The 9,547-nt window shown below is 37.4% G+C and overlaps 1 pseudogene; it reads right to left on the reverse strand.

Moving 5' to 3' along the window:
* Positions 1 to 533: 533 nt before the first annotated feature.
* LOC103335942 (7-deoxyloganetin glucosyltransferase-like) lies at positions 534 to 8,534 on the reverse strand (annotated as a pseudogene).
* Positions 8,535 to 9,547: the final 1,013 nt, after the last annotated feature.

The following is a 9,547-nucleotide window of genomic DNA, read 5'->3' on the forward strand; positions in this document are numbered from 1 at the left end:
TTGTTTTGTTTTGAGAGATGCCTTTTGATCTTTCGATATACTCTAAAAGTAAATTTAGGTTTTAGAAAAAAATTTCACTTTGAAAACAAAGCTTTTAAAAAAAAAAAAACTCTCAACTTTCAAATTAAAGACATATGTAAAAGATTCCTAGGAAATCCAAAATTTTGTCCATTTTGGCTTCTTTACAAATTTCTCTCTCTTTGTTTTTTCCAATGTGAACCTATACTAAACAAGGAAGAAAAACAACTCAAATGCAAAACAATTATTGTATCAAATGCTTAAAATATCGGTGGGCTCAAGTGGGGCCATGTATGGTCATCGAAGATTATTGATAGCAATACTTGCCACTGATTTGTAAGTACGGGAGCACACACTACTTTTCTATAAAACAAATTGTAAAGTTCAAAGCCCTCGGCCATTGATAAAAAATGAAAAAATAAAATTGATTCCACAATAAAAGAAAAAAACATAAGTTGAGGTGTGAGAAAATAACAACATAGAACCCCCTGGACCAAGGTTGATTATCTTTCCAGCTACTGGGGTTTTGATGGCTGCAGCAGTACATCTTTAACCTGTTGAAATATAAGTGATTTAGCTGATATGATTTTGTATTTAGTTTTAAATTTACAGATTTAAATGTGAGCCCTTGGATTATAGTTCAAGTGGACAGCTAAGATCTAATCTTAGAATAGAAGAATGGATGGCTAGATTTAGATGATGTAATTTGGAATATCTTATTCCAGCTGTAATGAGTGCACAGTGTGTGCGTGAGAAATGAGAATAGAATTTCCCTTCAGCTCCTTCTTCAAGCTCTCTCTCACTCTGAAAAATCTCTCTGAAAAACCTCTGCTCATTCAGTAGAATTTAGTAGCATGCAAGTTACAAATAAGATCATAGTATGAATTCTAACATGGCCTCAGAGCCAGGTTCGATTGTTTAGCTGGGCGATTGAATTTGTGAAGAAAGAAGCGATTTGAAGAGCTTGGTTTCTTGAAGATCTGGGTCTAACATGGCAGGGTCTGGAGGTGGAGAGTTAAGAGCTCCGATCTTTGGAGGTGATAACTATGAGTTCTAGAGCATAAGAATGAAAACCATTTTCAAATTTCATGGGCTTTGGGAATTGGTTGAGAAGGGAATAGAGTGCTCAGATCCGAAGGGGGCTGGTGAATCTGATGCAAAGAAGAAAGAAAATGAAGAATCGAGTGGTGCTGGGAAGATGACCGTCACTGAGCTACTCATAAAGGACGCTAAAGCTCTGGGTCTGATTCAAGGAGCAGTGTCTGATGAGATTTCCCCCCGAATTTCTCGTGAAGAAACCTCTAAGGGAGCTTGGGACATCTTGATGAAGGAATTCCATGGTGATAAACAGGTTAGAAGTGTTAAATTGCAAGCTCTACGTAGAGAATTTGAATATACAAGAATGAGAGATGATGAGTCCTTTCTGCTTATCTTACCAAACTGTTTGATCTGATAAACCAAATGAGGAGCTATGGAGAGGATTTAGCTAGAGCAAGGATTTTTCAAAAATTACTAATCAGTTTGTCATCAGCTTATGATTCAATCTGTTCTGTTATTGAGCATTCTAAGGATTTGGATGAAATTGAGGTACAAGAAGTGGTAGCTTCTTTGAAGAGTTTTGAATTAAGGCTAGATAGGCACTCTGGAGATAAGACTAAGAAAGCATTTGCTAGTCTTAGTGTGAATCCCAAATCAAAAAAATATAGTGTAAGTCAAAGTGGTTCTAAGGATCAAAACAATTGGAAGACAAAAGGCAAAAAGTGGGATAATAAACCACCTGATGGAGCTAGAAACCCCTGTAAACACTATGGAAAACTACATTTTGGTGAGTGTCGATTTAAGGGAAAACCAAAATGTTACAATTGTGATAAATTTGGGCATATTGCAAAAGATTGCTACAACAAGAAACTAGCACAACAGCTCAACTATGCTACTCAGACCGAATCCACACCAACCATGTTCTATGCAAGTAATAAAGGCTCTACTAGTGTAAAAGGATGTGATGATGTATGGTATTTGGATAGCGGATGCAGCAGAGAAGACGTATTAGTTGATGTTGATAAGAATATAACTGCGAAAGTTGCAATGGAGACAAGACAACTGGTTGATGTTGTTGGAAAAGGAAATCTTGTTGTTGACACTAAGATGGGAAGAAGGTATGTCAAAGAGGTCCTGTTAGTTGCTGGTCTCAAGGAGAATTTGCTCAGTGTAGGGTAAATGATGGAGCATGGATATGTTCTGATTTTTGGTGCCAATAAGGCTGAAATTTATGATGATAGTTCTCTATCAAATATAGTTACTAAGGTGACAATGAAAGGCAATAGAAGCTTTCCTTTGAAGCTTCACACAACTTTATAGGTTGCATTAAGAGCAAATGTAGAGTCATCCTTAATTTGGCATAGAAGAATGGGGCATTAAACTTCACCAGTTTGAAGCTACTGTAAGATCAGGGAATGGGACTTGGACTGCCAGAAATTAAGCCTGTCAATGAAGTGTGTGAGGGTTGTACCTTTGGAAAGCATCGCAGAGATTCCTTTCCAAAAGAAAAAACAAGCAGAGCCACAATCCCACTATAGTTGGTACACACAGATGTCTGTGGACCAATGTAGGCTGTTACCAAAGCTGGAAGTAGGTATTTTCTTACCTTCATAGACGATTGTACTCGTATGTGTTGGATCTATTTCTTGAGATACAAATCAGAAGTTCTTAATGTCTTTAAGAAATTTAAAGCCACTGTTGAGCTGCAAAGTGGATATAAATTGAAGAAAATAAGAAGTGATAAGGGGGGAGAATATACTACTAATGAATTCAACAAGTTTTGTGAAGACATGGGAATGGAAAGGCAGCTAACTGTGGCATATTCACCACAGCAAAATGGAGTAGCAAAATGAAAGAATAGAACAATTATGGAGATGGCTAAATGCATGATGATTGAGAAGAAGATGCCTCTAGAATTTTGGGCTAAGGTAGGAAACACTGTTGTGCATGTTCAAAACAGATGTCCAACTAAGGCCTTAGACAAGAAAACTCCATTTGAAGCTTATAGTGGTAGAAAGCTAGGAGTTAAGCACTTAAGAGTGTTTGGTTCTTTGTGCTATGCACATGTTCCAAATCAACAAAGGCAGAAGCTTGACTTTGCTAGTACAAGATGCATATTTCTAGGATATGACAGCTGAAAAGGGCTACAGATTATATAATATTACATTAGGAAAAATGATTGTTTCTAGGGATGTGATATTCAATGAGGCATCTGTTTGGGATTGGAGTGCACGAAAGGAATGTGATATCTCAATACCTATTAATGAGACACTCACTGAGAGAGAAGAGGAACCGAATGATTCTAGCCTGAGTCAAGAAGAGACTTTAGAAGGGGGGTATACTGATTCTGACTCAGGATCACAAGATGTTGATCACACACCTCTGAAATACAAGAGTATTGCAAAAGTGTATGCAAGATGTAACTTGTGTATTATCGAGCCTGTGACTTTTAAAGAGGCTATTAAGGATAAAGCATGGCAGAAAGCAATGGAGAATGAGATAGAAATGATAGAGAAGAATAAGACTTGGGAGTTGGTTGATAGACCAAGTGATAAATCGGTAATTGGTGTCAAATGGGTGTATAAAACCAGGCTGAATTTGGATGGTACAGTTCGGAAAAACAAGGCTCGACTAGTGGCAAAGGGCTATTCTCAAAAGTTAAGGGTAGACTTCAATGAAACGTTTGCACCTGTGGCTAGGTTGGATACCATTAGAACATTGGTGGCATTGGCTGCACAAAAAGGGTGGAAACTGTTTCAGTTAGATGTGAAGTCTGCATTTTTGAATGGAGTGTTGCATGAAGAAGTGTATGTGGATCAACCGCTTGGTTTTATGGTTAAGAACAAAGAGGACAGAGTGTATAGACTCAAGAAGGCATTATATGGACTTAAACAAGCTCCAAGAGCTTGGTATGAAGAAATCAATTCTTACTTCACCAAGGCAGGGTTTCCAGAGAAGTCCGAGTGAGGCAACACTATATGTAAAGGCTGCAGAAAGTGGTATTATTATCGTTTCTTTATATGTAGATGATATTATCTACACTGGAAGCTCAAAAGCCTTGATGATGGAGTTCAAAATTGAAATGATGAGGCAATATGAAATGACTAATCTTGGTTTACTTCACAATTTCTTGGGGTTAGGAGTGATACAAACCGAGTCTTACATTTTCTTGCACCATAAGAAATATGCTAAGACATTGGTAGACAAATTCGGCTTCAAGGACTGTAAAGCTGTAGCTACTCCTCTTGCAATGAATGAAAAGCTATCCAAGGAAGATGGGAGTGAACAAGCTGATGAAGGGATCTATAGGCAGATAGTTGGAAGCTTGTTGTACTTGACTGCAACAAGGCCAAACATCATGTTTGCAGCAAGTCTTTTGGCTAGATTTATGCATGGACTTACTAGAAAACATATGGGAACAGCCAAAAGGGTACTGAGGTACATTCAAGGCACATTTGACTATGGCATAGCATATGAGAAAGGAAAAGAAGCAAGGCTCATTGGCTATTGTGACAGTGATTGGTCAGGGAGTGAGGATGACATGAGAAGTACCTCTGGATGTGCATTTAATCTTGGATCAGGTGTGTTTTCTTGGGCTTCAGTCAAGCAAAGTAGTGTAGCTTTGTCTACAGCAGAGGCAGAGTACGTTAGTGCAGCAGAAGCTACTGCACAAGCACTCTAGTTGCGCTTTGTTCTCTCAGATTTTGGGGAAGAACAGGTGGGTTCTACTACAATTCTACGTGATAATACCTCTTCTATTGCCATAACCAAGAATCCGGTGCATCATCATACGACAAGGCATATAAACAGAAGGTTTCACTTTATCCGAGATGCTTTGCGAAATGGAGAGATTGATTTACTGTATTGCAAAACTGAAAAGCAGCCTGCAGACATCTTTACTAAGGCTCTAGCAAGAGATCAGTTTGAATACCTGAGAAGAAAGCTTGGAGTGATCTCAGCTAAACACTTAGAAGGAGTGTTGAAATATAAGTGCTTTAGCTGATATGATTTTGTATTTAGTTTTAAATTTACAGATTTAAATGTGAGCCCTTGGATTATAGTCCAAGTGGACAGCTAAGATCTAATCTTAGAATAGAAGAATGGATGGCTAGATTTGGATGATGTAATTTGGAATATCTTATTCCAGCTGTAATGAGTGCACAGTGTGTGTGTGAGAAATGAGAACAGAATTTCCCTTCAGCTCCTTCTTCAAGCTCTCTCTCACTCTGAAAAATCTCTGTGAAAAACCTCTGCTCATTCAGTAGAATTTAGTAGCATGCAAGTTACAAATCAGATCATAGTCTGAATTCTAACATAACCAACTTCTCCAAATTCAGTAATGAAGAACCCCTTGGACCAGTAGCTTCCTCTGCCTTTCTCTTCTACTCCATGGCATTCTTTCTCATCTCTTTCCCTTTCTCACCCGACAGTAATTCTCTCACAAGCTTCTCCACTTCACTCCTCTTCACATTGCTATCAATCTCCAAGCCAACTCCCCACTGAGTGCACGAGAACCAACAGTTCGTCTGCTGGTCCGCAAAAAATGGCCATATAACCATTGGCACTCCAGCACTCAAGCTCTCAATGGTGGAGTTCCAGCCACTGTGTGTTAAGAATCCTCCTATGGATGGGTGGTTCAAAACTTCCTCTTGTGGTGCCCAACTGACCAACAAACCTCTTTGTTTCGTTTCTTGGGCAAATTCCGACGGGAGAATAGCAGCGTCACCCTTCACAAGGTCAGGCCTAATTGTCCACAAAAAGGGCTTTTTGCTATTAGCAAGACCCCAAGCAAACTCAACAAGCTGTTGCGGTGTCATAACAGTAATGCTCCCAAAATTAACATAAACCAGTCGGGTTCCTTGGAATCCAGCCATTGTAGGCACTCAGGCTCTTCTTTCCAAAGGCTGGAACCGATGGATGACGATATAGTGATCTGGGAAACAATCTTGTTCACAACCAAGTGATTGGGGCCAATGGTGTAAATTGGAGGATACATTGAAGAAAAAGCCTCCAACACTCGATATTCCAATGTGTCATAAGTGTTTAAGATGATAGCAGAAGCTTTGGAAGCTCTTTCTACCTCCCCCATGGCGAAGCTTAGCATCATGTCTTCTGGATCTGTGGTGCGTACAAAGCTTGGGAGATCTCTCAGACGAATATCCTTCACTCCTGGAATCCAGTCTATCGTGGTGTCCAAATACCCGTTTGTTAGAGAAGCCTCACCTAAAAAGCATACATAGAATTTGTCATAGCTGCTTACCATTTCTATATCCCAAATTAAATAACAAAGATATAAAAATTCTTTCTTATAGGCTTAATATTTGTACATATTGTAATGGCCATCTTTCCCAACAAATTACCGACGTGGGCTTCAGAGCATCACATAATTTGTTAGATGAGAACCATATCACTCCCCAAGTTAACAAGAAAACAATAAAAGCAATATATATAATATACAGAGAGCTTCTATTGAGAGATCCCACAAATTAGCTTATTTGAGGGACACCCTCAAGGACCCACTTTGTATTGTATTTCACTAATCAAAATATATATTTTGTAAATACTCATTCAAATATCATCTCTACAAAAAATCACTTGAATCCGATATCATTTGACCACTCAAGAATTATTGAAATTTTAGTACTTTCTTGAAGCACCGTATTCATTGATTTTGTATGACACAATTGTATACCAAAATGGTTCAAATTTGTTTAATTTTTTGCAAGGATGATCTATGAATGTAGACTTGAAAAATAGATGGTTTGGACCGTTGAAAAAAAATTTGTAGGGGACCCTAAAGGATGTCCCTCAATAAAATTATTTGAATGATCCCTCAATAGAAGGGGATTGTATATATATATATATATATATATCTATTCTCTCATCCGGATCCGTACGTTATTACTGTGAGGACGCTAATGTAAACAAGGATGAAAGCAGGGAGAAGTAGTAGAAAACACATAGCATCCAGACCTCCTCGGAGGTAGTTATTTGGTACTCCAATGCTCATCATTCTCTGTAATTCCTATCTTATCTTTTTAAGTTTTCAATCTCATTTTCATAAGGCTTTTGTGAATGAAAATTGCATGGATAAATGAGATGAAAAATAATTTAAAAAAAATAAGAGCATCCACAATCATGCTCTCTATTTTTTAGTTAAATTTTAGCAAAATACATATAAAAGTTATTTTAGGATGATATATGAATGTAGACTTGAAAAATAGATGATTTGGACTGTTGAAAAAAAATTTGTAGGGGACCCTAAAGGATGTCCCTCAATAAAATTATTTGAGTGATTCCTCAATAGAATGGGACTGATATATATATATATATATATATATATAGCTCTTCTCTCATCAGGATCCGTACGTTATTACTGTGAGGATGTCAATGTAAATAAGGATGAAAACAGGGAGGAGTAGTAGAAAACACATAGAGTCCGGACCTCCTCGGAAGTAGTTATTTGGTACTCCAATACTCATCATTCTCTATAATTCCTATCTTATCTTTTTAAGTTTTCAATCTCATTTTCATAAGGCTTTTCTGAATGAAAATTGCATGGATAAATAGATGAAAAATAATTAAAAAATAAAGGAGGGTGAACGATGAATATTTGTGAGTCCCTTAATTTAATTGCTTTTCATATAACAACCAAACCAATACAAATAATAATATCACAAAATTTCATTTTACTGTATTAATTAGTGCCCTTTATTTTTCATGTAACATAACATGTACCTCTGAGTGGTGTAAGACCTTTGTCAATAAGTTGGCGATACTGCGTGTAGCCCATGAAGCCACATGCACTTGTAGTCCAGAACAGCGCCACCGGAATTCCAAGATCTTCACCGGCTTTGATGGCAAATGACATGACACCATCGGAGACAATACAGGTCACCGGTGGGAGGGCCTTGTCAAGACTAAGGTTAGCAAGCAGGTTGCGAAATGGTCCTAAGCAAGTCTTGCTTGTGGAGTCACAAAGAGACGGGATGTCTTGCGTAGCGTCAGCGGCCGTAGGGGGCAGACCATCGGGGATGGCTTCGAAACAGAAGTCCTGGGAGACGTGGAGGGCGGAGGGGCCTCGGGATTTGAGTAAGCGTTTGTGGTTGTACTCACTGTTGACAAAGGTGATGTGAAAGCCTCTGTGATGTAGGAGCTTTGCTAAATTCATCATTGGGCTTATGTGACCTTGAGCTGGGAATGGGAGACACACAGCATGATTCAAAATACTACGAGAGATGTAAACTTTATAGCAAATCTAGATCTGCATTACATCTGTTCTCTTGGCAGTATACATAATATTCAATATATTTTTACCACCATGATCTAGTTTTAACTTCTTCTGGTAGATTTATTGTTCCCATCTGAATTAGTGGATTCGACTCAATGGCCCCTGAGTTCCAAGAGATATCGAGAAATTTCATGACTTCATTTTCAAAGATATCACGTCCGCATGTATATCTCTCACACACAGACATACTATTAACAAAACCAAAAAACAAAGTTAATACACTCCTTTAATATAGGATGCTTAGGGCCCGTTTGGTAACGTTTTCAGAGAGCATTTTCAGAGAATGTTTTCATAGAATGAAAACGAGAAAATGAAAACGCATTTTCAGAGAATAAAAACGCGTCTGGTAGCTTAGTTAAAAACTGTTTTCAGAGAACAAAAACAGTGAAAACCCGTCTGGCAGTAATTTGTGAAAATGACAAAAAATAGTGAATATGCGTTCGGTAAGAGGATTTTATTTTATTTTTTAAACTAACATTTTCACACATTTATGTATGTAATTAGTCCAACACCTTTTTTACTATGCACACCAAACATGTTTTTTATCGTTTGATCTATTTTACTAAAATTAAAGAGCTTGGATTAAGTTAGTTTTAAGAAAAAGTGATATATCTATGCATTTGGCTTAGTTTAAATTAGTCGATTGAAACATTCATTGGCTTCTAGACCAAATATTACAAAAACTTGTTCATTGACACACAAGAAAAAAATTAATAATAATAAAAATTAAAAATTACAATAATATAATCAAGAGCCTTGGGTGAAATCACGCCACAAATCTTGTGCAATCTTATCTCTAATGTTGGTCATTTGTGCAATATTTTCCGGAGACATATCTAAATTTGGTGTAGCCATATCTTTACCCTCAACAATAATGTCTTCTACTTGAAACTCTTCGAACAACCTATCACGACGTGCTTCTCTTCCAAAAGTAAACTGAATAACAGACCACCATATACAAAACCCAACTCAAAACTATGAAAATCATTCTCAAAGATCCCAAAAAAAATACACTACAAGATATATCTCCATTAATAATGGCATAAAGCCAAGGGCTTTGGTATCCATTATCATGCGATTTTTTTAAGCAATTATCATGCCATAATTTCATTATATCAACTCGTGAGTTTGCTTCCTTTGCAAAAAAATTATCATGCCATAATTTCATTATATCAACTCGTGGGTTTCCACCATACAAAA

This window comes from Prunus mume, linkage group LG6 (assembly GCF_029339155.1).
Source record: "Prunus mume cultivar Tortuosa linkage group LG6, ASM2933915v1, whole genome shotgun sequence".
Taxonomy (NCBI): domain Eukaryota; kingdom Viridiplantae; phylum Streptophyta; class Magnoliopsida; order Rosales; family Rosaceae; genus Prunus; species Prunus mume.